The sequence below is a fragment of the Octopus bimaculoides genome, chromosome 4 (genome assembly GCF_001194135.2).
Source record: "Octopus bimaculoides isolate UCB-OBI-ISO-001 chromosome 4, ASM119413v2, whole genome shotgun sequence".
NCBI lineage: Eukaryota > Metazoa > Mollusca > Cephalopoda > Octopoda > Octopodidae > Octopus > Octopus bimaculoides.
The window spans coordinates 121426542-121441038 of NC_068984.1; the positions used below are offsets into that span (position 1 = coordinate 121426542).

Below are 14497 nucleotides of genomic sequence, written 5' to 3' on the forward strand. Positions count from 1 at the left end.
GCCAAGCCAGTCACCAGATATGAACCCTATTGAAAACCTCTTAGCCATAATGGACAAGATACTGTGTAAAAATAACAAGAAAGTATCCCCACAGCCAGATCTTTTGAGATTACTGCATAAAACTTGGCAAGAAATTCCTCAAGAGAATATTCGTCATCTGATCAGTAGCATGCTTAATAGGGTTCTTGCATTGAAAAATGCAAAGGGCACTGACAGCTCATTTTAACAGATATATTTACCAAAATTACAAAAAAGCATCTTGAAATACTAAAGAGTAAATTTATTCAATAAAATTGCCATTGGCTTCAACCACGGCCTCCACATGACTTCGGAATATTCTGCAACTCTTCTGGGCGGTCTCTTTGCTTAAGTTGGTAAATGCTATCATAATCCTTGCCTTCAGTACACGTTTGGTGTTACAAGGAGTTAGTTTTGTTGGTCTTTTGCTCAACTGCGCCCCACACATAATAATCAAGGGGGCTGCAATTTGGTGAGTTAAGTGGCCAGATGTTAGGGGTGATGTGGTCGCAGGCAGAAATTGTCTGACCGCCATGACTGGGTTCTCCTGCTTGTATGACATTAGAAATAGGTAAAGACAGACAGGCCGACAGACAGACAGGCAGACGGACGGACAGACAGACAGACACATAGATAGACTGATAGATGGAGAGAGAGAATGCATGTATGTACTTGTGCATATGAATTTACAAGGGTGGGCTGAAAAGTTCATAGGCTGACTATAAAGCAGTGATGCGCGAGCTGTGAAATCTTACATACATTCATTTCAACTCTACTTATTAATAACTGCGTTGTTTCTTTCCAGATGATCTGACATCTGGCTGTTCAAAGAAGACTTCAAAAGTAACTTGTAGCGACTTTACTTTCAAATGGGCAAAATTTGGCACGTAGTATTATTAAGTACCAGCAGAAAAATGGTTTAGCCCCCTACGACGTTCATGCTAACATGGTTGCTGAGTTAGGGGATGACGCTCCAGTTTTATCAACAGTGCAAAAGTGGGTAGCTGAATTTAAGACGAAGAGGGAAGGTCTTGAACATGATCCCTGCTACTGTCACCACTGAGAAAAACATTGATCGTGTTCACCACATGGTGATGAATGACAGACGACTGACAGTAAATCACAATGCTATTAGCATAACGTGAGAGAGTTGAGAATATTCTGCACAATGAACTCGTCATGACCAAAGTTTCTGCTCCGTAGGTGCCACCTCTTCTGACACCTAATCAAAAGCGCACCAGGCTGATCACATTACAGGAAAATCTGACATTGTCTGGTGCAGATCCAGCTGGTTTCCTTAAACGATTCCTAACCCATGATGAGTGTTGGCTTGATCCTTTTGAGCCACAGAAAAGAGATGATCGATGAGGTGGAAGCTTCCCTTCTAACCAGCTCCATAGAAGGCCAAGGTTGTTTCATCTGCAGGGAAGGTGATGGCCTCAGCTTTTGAGGATCAAAAAGCAATGTTTATTTGACTATCTTCAAAAGTTCAAAAGGGCTACACCATCAATGGCAAGTACTATGCCAAATTGCTGAGGCAGTTACGAAAGGCTATCAAGACCAAACGCCCAGGAAAACTGACGAAATGGGTCTTGTTTCATCTGGAGAAGGTTCCCACACACAAGTTCTTGGTTTCAATGGCTGCTGTGCGTGAATATGGCTTTGAACTGGTTGATCATCGTACTTATTCTCCTTATTTGGCCCCATCTGACTGTCATCTGTTCCCCAACATTAAAAAAAAAACCCTTTCGCTAGGAACCAGTATCGCAGTGATGATGACATCGTATCTACTGTTGATGACTTTTCTGAGTAACAGGATGAAAGCTTCTTCATCAATGGGATTCAAGCACTGCAACACCAATGGAAAAGTGTAAACCGCAAGCAGGACTATGTTGAAAAATAAACCTCATTTGGTCAAATTCCATGAGAGTATTTTGGTCAGCCTATGAACTTTTCAGCCGATCTTCGTACGTCTGTGGTGGTGGGAATCTATATGAATATTTACTCTCTATGCTTTCTATGAAAGCATTGAACTAAAAAACCAATGGTGTTGGCTTACATTATTTGTCAAAATATCATTCTCTTGCAATGGATTTTCAAAGATGAGGAGACTAAAACTTCTTTATTTAAAAAGTAGATAATGGTTTGTAACAAACAAGGGCACCTGTCTATATGTCAGTACCTTATTAATAAGTATTTGCTCAACGTATTCTACATGGAAATGTGGACGTAAAAGGAAAGGAAGAAAGTGCGCGGGCGCGGGCGCGGACGGGCGTTCGTGTGTATGCGCGCACGCGTGTTATACATACATTTTATATATCTATCTTGTACGTATGTATGTATGTATGTATGGCTTAATGTTTATGGTAATCGGCTCACGATCGTAAGGTTGTGAGTTCAATACCCAGCGACGCATTGTGTCCTTGAATCAGATATTTTATTTCACGTTGCTCCAGTTCACTCAGCCTGTAAAAATGAGTTGTACCTGTATTTAAAAAGGGGGTCGACCTTGTTACATTCTGCGTCATGCTGAATTTCTGTGAGAACTATGTTAAGGATACGCGAATCTGTAGAGTACTCAGCCACTTGCACGTTAATTTCACAAGCAAGCTGTTCCGTTGCTCGGGTCAACTGAAACACTCGTCGTTACTCCGACGGAGTACCACGCTTGTCTGTCTGTCTGTCTGTATGTATGTATGTATGTATGTATACATATATGGTGTCTCAAAAATAGTATATACACATGTTAACAGCCAATAACTCCGTTTCCATTTTTATTTAGATTTAAGACCTTTGAAATAATAACGAGAGTCAGACTAAGCATTTAAGAACTGAAAATTGTCCTAATGTGCAACTGGAAGTTTGAAAACGCAGTCGAAGTGTAAAAACAGTTTAGGAGTGAGTCTCGAACGGATCCAACGGCGCGATTTACTATCACTAGAATTAGAGATAGGTTTGAAGCAGATAGAACACTCCAGAATGTTTACAAGAAACATCCCGAAAGCTTGCGAACATCGACGAGCCCCATTAATCAATAAAGGATACTAGAAACGTAATGCCAGAGTTTTAAAAAATCTGTACGACAAACAAGCTGTGAGATAGGAATTTCAAAATCAAGAGTCCATCGCATTTTGAAGTGCTATCACTAGAAAAGTTACAATCCAAGAATAGTCTATGGACTCAATGATGATAATCCGGTCTGCAAAGTGAAGTTTTGTGAGTGTTACAAAGATGCCTTGAAGATGCACACTTTCCAATAAAGATAGTTTGGAGTGATGAGGTTGCATTAAAGTTAAATGGCTCAATTAACTGTCGCTTTTTCACCTAGTGGGGACCTGGGAATCTGCATATTTCGAAGGAACATCATATTAATTTACCAGGAAGGTATCTTCTACCAAGGCCTCAGGGGCGACCAAAGCCTTTATCTCTGTGTGTAGGTTGAGTGTGTGTGTTGTTCCCCACCACCGCTTGATAACTGGTGTTGGTTTGTTTACGTCCCTGTAACTTAGCGGTTTGGCATAAGGGAGTGGTAAAATATGTACCAGGCTTTAAATATATAAGTGCTAGGGTTGATTTGTTCAGCTAAAACCCTTTAAGACAGTGCCCTAGTATGGTTGCAATCCAATGACAGAAACATTAAAAGAATTAAAGATAATTATACTCTGAATTTCATTCATAAACTGGGCATTTATAGAATGAATCGGAAATGATTTCCTTTTTGATTTAGTAAGTTTTAGTTCGAGAAGACACGGTCTATTCTGGTGGCCCGTCCACGGTGTGTATTTGCATGTATGTAGAGGCAGTGTCAATAAAGAGTGGGACAAAAATAGAGCCTAATCCAAATTCAAACCTCAATTATTTTTTTCTTTTGTCTCTTTTCTTCTAAACTGCTTTGCCTTTATACTTTTATTTCGATCATATATAAATGTTTAGCAGTAAATTTCACTATTCTATTTATTTAGATCTTATAAATGCCTAAAGGTCTTTAAACTATATCTTCTTGTTTCCATCTTGTTTTTAAAGAAAGGTTAAGGTTTGTTTTTAAAGAAAGGTTAAGGTTTGTTTTTAAAGAAAGGTTGTCTGTTATCTTAAATTTTTCTAAGAAATGTTGTATCTTCTCAATGTCATTTTGTTGTCGATTAATCCCCTAAGTTATGTATTTTAACAATGATCAGGTTCTATCTTTTCTTTTTTTTTTCTCAATTATGTGGCACTGTATTATTGAACGTATCCTGACCTTTTTTAATCAGTGGGATGTAATTTGATGATTTTTTGACAGGCAGATCAAAATATGGTGACTCTGTAGTATTAATAGATAACCATGGAGTAAAAGTGTAAAAAATGAAAGGGACGATTTTTAAAAAAAATATTGGAGTGCAAGAAAGTTAAATCAATAGATGTCAAACGAAAATCAAAACTGTTACATAAGTTACAAATGGACTAGAACTGTATCCAGATACGTCGCTTTACATTCTGATTTCAAATCCCCTTGGAGTAGATAATAAAAAGTAGCAGTCAATTACTGCCAGCTTTAATTAACTCTATTTTTCAAAAGAGTACAGTCCATATGCCTTTGTTAAAAATCATTTCTATTTGTGGGCGGTGGTTTCCGAATCGTACACTTAGTTACGTCCCTTTACAATCTGAGTTCAAATCCCACCGGGGTCGTCCTTCGCTTTCATCGTTCTGAGGTCAATAAATAAATATTAGTCAAGTGTTAGAATCGATTTAATTGACAAAAAGTCTCCCGTAAAATATTTCACTGAATGACTGCTCCAGAAATCCCCATTAATATTACTATTATTTAAATGGAACTAAATCAAATAGGGTTGCCTTTTTTGCTTATCACCGTAGAGGTAAGAGAAAGAGAGTGGTGGGGAGTACTTTAGAATATGGGAAATTCCCATGTTATTTGGTTTAGCTTTGGATAATGTAAATAAATTAGATGAAAATGATCAGTACATCTCTATATTTTCATTATGTACGACCAAGACCTTTATCAAAGTCTTATTTAAATATATTAAGATATCCACTGAAGCACACGTAAGTCACGTTACTTTATGCTTTGACCCTCTGTTCTTTTGTGATCGCTGTCTTTGCTTTAGATTGTTGATACTAAATTTTCCCACTAATTAAAATATTTCGTATCCTTTTATGCTCTTATATTTATTTATTGTTTGTCTGTTATACTAATAAACAGTTTCGCTTGTTTGTTTCTTTATTAACTGTCCACTAACAAGCTTAGTTACGTTAACTATTTCATATTTTTCTTTTTTTAAGTGATATAAATGCACTGTTGGCGAATTTTAATATAGCTAGATTCACGTTCAACTCGTGATATTATGATAAATAATAATAGTGATAAACTTTATTGATTGTCTTTTCACATTCGACACATTATTTAATCATGAGAGTAAATTGATAAAATAATCTTGTGACTACATTGGAGCACATATTCGCATTAAATGGACTTGCATCATTTAATAGCAAACTACGTAGGTGTCTCTAATTATATATATATAAATATATATATATAGATATAGTTTGATACGAATGTATTAGATTTTTTTTCACCAACGTTAGTTTCATTTATATAATAATTGAAGATCTCTTCCATACAAATTTTGTTTTGTTTCTTATTCCTCTGTCCTCAACCCTATTTTCTTATCTGCAGATCATCATTCTGAAGAAAAATTTTAAGCTAACACTTTTTCGTAGGCGGTAAAGTTTTAATGAAAAACATTCGCCTAAACTAAAATATGCGCAGTGGACATTGGTTTTCAAATTGTTTTTATTTTCATTTTTAATTACGCTAATAATAACACATTTTCCACAACATACATATATATATTTATTTATTTACATATATATGTAGCCGTAATTATTTTCTTTTGTTATTAAACTCGGTTTAAATCTTTTGACCCATCTTGTATCCATCTGAGTATTTGAGGAAACTACATTACGTTAAATGCGCCTCATTTCTGTTATTTAAGCAGTATTGTTTCCGTATGATTTTTTCTCTACATTAATAAATGGGAGATAATTTCTCCCTCTGTACTTTAGCATATTAGCTTAATGATTTCGATCATTTAAATAAATCACTTGTAACAATATTTCAAGCGATTCTTCAGAAGACATTCTCATGAATATAATCAATCCTTTCTCTCGTGATATCTTTTTCTTTCATTTTTTTTTAAATCATAAAATTCCAAGTTATATTTACTAGTTTATATACTTTAACGCTAAAACAAATACGATTTTTCTTCGCAAAATCGCTGTTTACATATACATTATATATATTTTCTCCGAAATGTACTTGTTCATCATTTTCTACCTCTCCCCAGTAATCATTTCCTTTCGCTGATCACAAGACCTTTTTATATGAGGCGGGAAGGTGCTTCAAATAGTTGAACTGAATTTGCTCTTCTGATATATTACCGATCCTTTTTTTTTTTTTTTTTTTTTTCCCTTTTCATTTCCTTTAAAAGTAAAAAAAGGAAAGTAAACCTCATTTAGCTTAGAAACTTTATAATTGTTTCAGCTCACTACTGTCTATCCATATAAATTCTAATGCGAGGCGGGGGTAGGGACTTTATGTAAGCATACTTTCTATTCAAATCTCCACATTTATTTTTAAAATGATGACCACATGTTTCAAGTCCAAATTCTTCGGACAACATGCTCTATCGTAAGAATGAATTACCTCAGCAAAGAAGTCTAATCTAAAGTAGCATATCAAATAACTCATGTTTACATGAGTGTAAAATAGGTGTAAACTAATTCATGTTTACATTGTATAGGTGTACTTAAAAAAAATTCCCGCATAATAATTTTTTAAGAATGGTACTAACAATTTACTTTTTTCAAAAAAACAAAATTAGAATTTGTCGTTATTCTTCTCCTCTATCGAACAACACACTGAAATACAAAATATTATTACGGACAACTGCCAAATCAATTCCTAATACTCTATCTCAGTCATAAAACCTCTTCACCCGTCGCTTAACTACCTTTGCCCGATGACGTTAATAAAAAATCTTCGGCGATTTACCAGCGAAGCTAGTCTCCAGCTCTACCCTGTTCGAAGATATATGCCTAGTAGCCATACTGCATGCATCGCTTGCTTTCCTCGGTCCTCATTGCGGTACTCGACGGCTAGAATTCTGCCTCCCACTTTTAGTTGTCAGCGACTGCGGAGTACGAAAGCAGGTCATCCTGTGGGATTGTTTACCTTCACGGTGGTCCAATCTGGTGGGATCCAAGTCGGAAGGTAGCACCATTGTCTAGCTTAGCACCAGTCTGGGAATGCCTAGAACAGTTGAAGGCCGTTGAGTCAGACATTGTTCCGTGAATCGCGTGGAGCAAGCCAACTGTGCACGACCGTGTTGATTTTGTGCAAATGCTCCGTATGTCAGTTTCCTTGCTTCTCTCTCTCTCTCTCTCTCTCTCTCTCTCTCTCTCTCTCTCTCTCTCTCTCTCTCTCTCTCTCTCTCTCTCTCTCCTGCGTTGGTATGGTTTGAAACATTTAACGTCCGTGTTCCACACTAGCATAAGTTGGACGATTTGACTGGATCCAGTGGCCCCAAGGACTGAATCATGTTCCTGTCTCTACTTTGGCACGGTTTCTTAGGCTGGATGCCCTTCCTAATACTAACCACTCTACAGTGTATACTGGTTGCTTTTCATGTGCAACCTTCATTAGTAAGACTGCCATGCAGTTTGCAAGATTATGAGCCCCGAGGAACGACTTTATGCAAGGAGATTGGTATTAATAAAAGTATACAGGAGCTGGTTGGGAAGAGAGAGACAGGTGTTGTGCATGCAAAAGGTAAGAGACGTGGTGGTGAAAAGGGAGATCAGTGGGGTGTGTGACCAATGAAAGTATGGGTGAAGAGAACAATATTGATAGATGAAGAGTGGATAACAAGTGAATTGGTGCTGGGTAGTAAAAGAAGTAAGTGGTGTCAAGGAAGAGATGCTGTTAAAGGATGTAATGGGTGATGGGGATGTCTTGAAGAGAAGGAAATTGATGAAGGAAGGGCTCAGATGTGCATGCATATATTATATATATATATGTACACATACACATGCGCACAGCTCTACCAGAACTCAGTTTCACCTAGATGGGCATGTCTTCTTGAGAACCATTTATTGCTAGTCATCCTGGTCCTTTGTGATCACCTCCATGAGGTTCGTATGGTGCTTTTTACATGCCACCGGTGCAGGAGCCAGCATTGACCATGTTCGGATAGTGCTTTTTACATGCCATTGGCACAGGAGCCAGCTAGGGGTCACTGGCCCCAGCTACAGCAAATAAATTTGCATTTACCAGCAACATTTCTTCCATAGCTAAGTTTATTTGGGAGTATTTTACTTTCCCTATGGAAATTTGGAGAGCAATACAGAGAATGAAATTAAAGAAACGAACACATTTGGATCATCTTATTCCTGCCGATATAAAAAAGGATTTTATTATTATTATAGGGTGAAAGAGCAGTGCATGCCATCAAAGTGATACTGGGGTAAAATATATGAAGCCCATTATACCCATCGTGACTACCTGTCTGATCAGGGTATACCAGGCACATGCATCACAACCATATGTGCACGACATGGTGAGCTCATATCAAGATAAACAGCGCATGACCTTGCAGGTGGGGCCCAGTTAGAATTTTCTTCAGGTCGAGTAGCCCCATCCCACTCAAAAGGTCCCTGAATAATGTTTGTTTAAGGATGTTGAGCAAAACACCCATGTTTCCAAAGGTGAATTATCCAAACCCAAAGAATTCCTCTCAACACAGGCTTTGATGCTCCCCCAGTACTTCTACTCATGATCAGAGATGCACATATCGTCAGCCACCAAGGGACATGCTCAACTGGTTAAGGTCAAGCAACTGACAAGCAAATCTGTGGTATTGAGCAGAATATTTGCTATAGCCCATCTTTTATACCATTTGTTATTATTATTATTATTATTATTATTATTTGGCAGCAAGCTAGCAGAATAGTTAGCACACCGGGCAAATGCTTAGCAGCATTTCACCCATCTTTAACATTCTGAGTTCAAATTCCACCAAGATTGACTTTGCCTTTCATCCTTTCAGGGTCGATAAAATAATTACCAGTTGAACACTGGAGTCAATGTAATTGACTCATCCCCTCCCACCAAAATTGCTGCCCTTGTGGCAAAATTTGAAACCATTATTATTTTATTTGTTAGTTTGACATCTAGTCTTCCATGTTAGCATGGGTGAGGTGGTTATATGTTACTGAAGCATTGTTTTACAGCCATTTACCCTTCCCATTGTTAACCCTTAGCCATCTTTCAAGTAAAGGAGTTTATGCCTATTTTTAGATGTGCAGAGCTACCAGATGATTTGTTGAAATGGAAATGTCCCAAATGTCACCATACCTAACCCAGTAATCTTCGTCTGAAGCACAGAATGTAAAACATTTAAACAGACGTACATGCACAAGCATACATACACACACACACTCACACAAATGCACACTGACACACAATAACATATATCTCTATGGACTTTTACAGTTTCCATCTACCAAATTCACTCACAAAGCATTGGGCAGCTTCAGACTATAGTAGAAAAGTGAACTTTTTAACCACATAGCCATGGCTGCATCTATAAGTTTTGAGTTGATCTTTATCTCATTACCACTGTTTTTATCTCTTTGCAGTACCATCCAATCACTCCCACCCTCTAGTCTAAAAAATGACTAGTCATGTAACTCATCAACAGCAGGATCCCTATTCTACTCTGGTCTCTCCTCTCATGCTTTCACCATTCGATTCCTGGCATAAAGCCACTCCACTTGAGGCTCATAGTCTTGCAAGCTGCATGACAACCTTATGAAAAATGCATCCAGAACACACTGTAAAGTAGAAGGGCATCCAACCATTGAAATTATGTCAAAGCAGACACTGGAGCACAATCCAGCCCTTGGACCCCTTGGTTTCTATCAAACTGTCCAACCTATGCCAGCATGGAACATGGACATTAAAAGATGATGATAGTGATATAAGTTTGTATTTATTATGTGTTTTTTCAAGTGATGAGTGGCTAAAAACCAAGTCAGTTGTTTTTATATCCTGTTGTGAGTATTATTATATATCAGTGGTCAAAACTTTCAACAACCAGTCTGTCTAACTGTAAGTGGGGGACCATATGGGACTACAATTAACTGTTGAAACTATATGTAACACAGTAAAATTGATGAGCTTTTCATTTCCTTGAATTCTAAAATTAATACCTCCTGTAGGTGTAGTTTTGATAAAGATAGGTATTTTGAGGACTGATTTGCTGCAGATACATTCATTAAGTGAAGTCGCTTTCTTATTCAAGTGTTTTATATATATGTGTGTGTGTGTGTGTGTGTTTATCTCGTGTTCCTTTCTGTTGAAGAGTGTAGGCTCAAAACGTAAAAGACTTTCTCACCTTCCCGAGTGTTAAACTAATATTCCTGTTTGTTGTTTATACACCTGTCTTCGTCTTTTGTTTTTCTGTAAATTTCAACTATATATATATATATATATATATATATATATATATATATATATATATATATGAATGTAGTGTTTCTATAATCCAATCAATCATGAGATTCGTCATCATCATAAGTCCACATTTCTTTGCTTCATTGGTCCGACAGAATTTATTGTGGCAGATTTCCTTCCTATCACCAATCCTCACCTGTAAGGTAATATTTCCCCTTGGCCAAACATGCTTTGATGGAAGATTGGAAATGAAGGACACTGCTTTCTATGGTGGTGACATTCATTTACAACTATCACATGATTTCAAGGCAAGAAGACAGTGACACACAGGAACACACACATACAATTGACTTCTTCCAGTTTCCATCTACCTATCTACTCACAAGGCTCAACTATAACCCTCACTCACATAGCAAAGGGCTATAGTTGAAGACACTGGCCTAAGGTGTCACGCAATAGGACTGAACTAGAGACCATGTAGTTGGGAAGCAATCTTCTTACCACACAGCCATGCTTGTGCTGTTTGACTGTCATTATTTCAAATGATACAAACTCATTAGTTTCACTGAGTCTTAATTTCAATTTAAGATATTGCAGGCATGGTTAATAAGTTTGCTTCACAAATATGTGGTCCTGGGTTCAATCCCACTTCATTTTACTTTTGTCTTAATGTCTTCTAACAAAGATCTAGTAATAGCTTTAATGCATGAGATTTGAGTTTAGAAAGCTACAAAACTGTTGTGTTGACTTATATATAACATAATGAAGCTAAATATTTGATTACATTATATACTATGTTGATTTGTATGCTGGAAAACACAGTGTCCAAATTTCAGACATAATCATAAGTATTCTTATTTTCAGACATGGTATATCTGGGATTACATTATCTGAAGCACCCATTCTTTCTATTTATTTATTTATTTATTTGATTACATGGTGTAACTTGATGAATATTTGGTTGTTATTTTTAGCAGATTTTTAGCAATTATGTGGAGATTCCCTTGCTAGCCAAAACCATATAATATGAATGGATAATGTGTCTGAAAACCATGCCACAGAATGGTAATGAAAGATGCAATGGGCAAAGCTTAGACTAATGCGAAAAGAAAAAGTAGAAAATGGAAGAAAAGATAACAGAAAAAAGAGGGGGAAATAGAAAGAAAATTCACAGCAACAATGCTCTTCTCAGTACGTGTGATATACTAGTCAAAACAATCTTTTGCACTTCTTGCCTGGATGGTAAACCAGAGATCATTCTCAAATAATATTCAGTTCCTTTTTTTCATCATTCCAAGTGCTCCCTACAATCACTGGTATTGTAATCATCTTGAGATACTCCACTTTTTCTGAGTACAATGAGCAAGTTTTTATATTTTCTGAACTTGTCAAATTCTTTTGCTGAGATATTATAATCACAAGGAATGCTCATGTTGATCAATAAACAAACTTCATTGTTTTGGTCTTTCACAACAATGTCCAGTTTATTAGCTTTGATGGTCCAGTCTGTATGTACTGGAAAGCTTCAAAGAATCGTTACATTTTCTTCCTCAGTTACAGCTCCAGGATGGTGCTTATACCATTTGTCAGCAGTTTTGGTTTTATTATTATTATTATTATTATTATTATTATTAAGGCAGCAAGCTGGCAGAATCGTTAGAATGCCAGGCAGAGTGCTTAACGGTATTTTATCCATCATCACATTCTGAGTTCAAATTCCGCCAAGGTCAACTTTGCCTTTCATCCTTACAGGGTTGATAAATTAAGTACCAATTGAGCACTGAGATCAATGTAATTGACCAGTCCCCTCCCCACAAATTTCAGACCCTGTACCTATAGCAGAAAGGATTATTATTATCGAGTGAGAGAGCAGCGCATACCACCAAAGTGACACTGGGGTGCAAATATACGAAGCTCAATATTACCATCATGAATACCCATCTGATAAGGGTACATCAAGCACATGCATCACAACCATATGTGCACGACATGGTGATCTCATGTCAAGATAAACAGTGCATGACCTTGCAGATGGGGCCCAGTTAGAATTTTCTTCAGGTTGAGTAGCCAATCCTGCTCAAAATGATGAACAAAACACCCATGCTTCCAGAGGTGAATTATTCAAACCCCAAATAATTCCTTTCAATACATGGTTATGATGTTCCCCAACTACTTCTGCTCATGATCAGAGATGCACATATCATCAGCCACTAAGGGACATGTTCAACTAGTTAAGGTCAAGCAAATCTGGTATTGAGCAGAATATTTGCTGTAGCCCATCTTTTATACCATTATCTCTTTATCACAGGTTTGGTTGGAACTCCTGGAGTCTTGTATGTGTAGTGGGCTTACTACCTGCAACCTATGGTAAAATACCATTCATTCTTTTGAGCTAATACTTTCCTGATTATTCTGGCAGTGCCAAGAGGGAAACCCTTTTGTAACAGTTCTACTGGGCATTCTATTCCAATTTCCTTTATATTCCTCTTGATGCCTTCTGATACTGTTACCAAGGACCCAACAATAATTGGCACTATCTTCACCTTCTTCATTTTCTATAGCCAGGCTATTTTGTACTTAAGAAGGTTATATGACTATTCGTGGGTCAAAGGGGCATGCAACGTCAACTATATAGCATATGTGGTGCACCTTGTCCACCACCACTAGGTCCATTATTATCATTATTATCACCATCATCATCATCACCATTATTATTAATCTGATTATTTACATTGTTTATTTTCAGTTGTGCTATGGACTATAAAATACTGTTAGATTGCTGAAGTTTATTGAAGGTAATGTATTAAAACTATTTCTTTTAATGCTTTAAAACTCACTAAATATCGTTTGAAATTATGTGTGTTTATCATAATTTAAATAGTCTGTTTGCATATCCTTTAATGAATGATTTCAACAAGTATGGAAGAAGAGTAGAGAGTGTAGGAAAGTGCTATTTCTAGATATGTTGCTAGAGGCAACAGGATGAGGTCAGAATAAATTGCTGCTGAAGAGGAAGTCCAATGTTTATGATGCTGTTATTTGTATTGTAATATGAGATCACCATAGGAGATCATCAGTGGTTATCATGCCTTACATTTGTAGCAACTTTTAAGGTTGTAGTTGCATGTTGCCCTTGGCTAGAGTTTGAGGTATTTGACTGTTTCTTTGATGTGTACAATGGTTGTGTCTTAATGTTGTGAGGTTTTTGTTCATGAAGGTTGTACAAGTATGGTTTAAGATATCCAGGTTACAGGCGGATGATGCTTCACGCTTGTGTACAGGGCATGAAGTGCTTGATGCTTGTGTGCAGGACATTAGGAATGGCATCATCTATGAATGAGTGGACAGTGCTGGAGATGATGGCCAGAAGATCATAATTGTCCCTGAGAAAGAGTGTAAAGAGCATAACTGATACTTGGTGTGCTCAAGAAATGGTTGAAAGCATCAGAGATAGTCCCATTAGCACATAATTATTTCAACTCTACAAAGAACAGTCATGGACAAACTGCAGCCTGTAAGACTTTTTGAATAGCACACTTATTTTTTTTTTTAGTAGTATAGTATACCTGATGTAGTATACCTTTTAGTAGTATAGTATACCTAGCTTCACTATCAGAACTAGAGGAGAAGTTTCAGGTGTGGAAGCAAGGTCTAGAATTGAAGGGCCTTAGAGTCAACCTAGCTAAAACCAAAATCTTAATAAGTAGGAAGGTAGATAAAACACAAACCCCTTCAGGTAGATGGCCCTGCTCAGTATGTAGAAAAGGAGTAGGTAGTAACTCTATAAGATGTACCCGGTGCAAGCTATGGACACATAAGAGGTGCAGCAACATCAAAGGCAGGTTAACTAGCAAGTTAGTTTTTGTTTGTGGCAGATGTTCAGGTGCAATAAAGACTGTAAACAAACAGGAAACAACTTCTATCTCATTCCAGGGTGAAAAACTAGAGGTAGTCGATAGCTTCCGC

The 14497-nt window shown here is 37.1% G+C and overlaps 1 protein-coding gene across 2 annotated transcripts in view; it reads left to right on the forward strand.

Annotated features, from left to right (window-relative positions):
• The window catches only part of LOC106868125 (uncharacterized), a 48361-nt gene that overhangs the window by 22700 nt on the left and 11164 nt on the right, over positions 1 to 14497 (forward strand). Inside the window, exons 1-2 of one of the 2 annotated variants that reach the window (XM_014913256.2) lie at positions 4846 to 5061; positions 13278 to 13326. The gene's annotated coding sequence lies outside the window, so the exon portion shown is untranslated. Of the gene's footprint in view, positions 1 to 4845; positions 5062 to 13277; positions 13327 to 14497 lie in introns of those variants that run through there. The other variant, XM_014913257.2, reaches the window with a different exon arrangement.